Raw genomic sequence first — 564 nt, 5'->3', positions numbered from 1 at the left:
CGTGGCGGAAGCGGCGCCCGCCGGGAGCTGGCTGCGCTCCGTGCCGCTCCCGCGGGATGTGCGGCACAGCCCGCCCGCCCTTCGCTCCTCCCCAGCCGGCGGCAGGCTGAGCTGGCGGCCGCTGTAGGACGTAAGGGTCTTGCCTGCCGCCCCAGCGCGCCGTTGTCTGCCGCTTATCTGCTCGCTGCCTGCGAGAATACAAGGAAAGGGCTCCGACCGGTGGTCACCATCACAATATCAGAATCCAACCTATGACCAAACACCACCATGTCAACTAGAACGTAGCACTGAGTGCCACGTCCAGTCTTTCCTTAAAAACCTCCAGGGATGGTGACTCCACCACCCCCCCCGGGCAGCCCATTCCGATGTCTAACTACCCCTTCTGTGAAGAAATTCTTCCTAGTATTCAACATAAACCTCCCATGGCACAGCTTAGGACTGTCGTAGTCCTAGGCCTGTCATAGTCTGTCACGATACTCCACTACAGCAATTCTACAAGGATGGGTTTGCTTCCAGTACGAGCATTCCTCCGTACAGGAATGCACCGGAGTTCGCGCTGGCGTC

This window comes from Aphelocoma coerulescens, chromosome 3 (assembly GCF_041296385.1).
Source record: "Aphelocoma coerulescens isolate FSJ_1873_10779 chromosome 3, UR_Acoe_1.0, whole genome shotgun sequence".
NCBI lineage: Eukaryota > Metazoa > Chordata > Aves > Passeriformes > Corvidae > Aphelocoma > Aphelocoma coerulescens.
Note: the sequence above shows the minus strand (reverse complement) of the source record.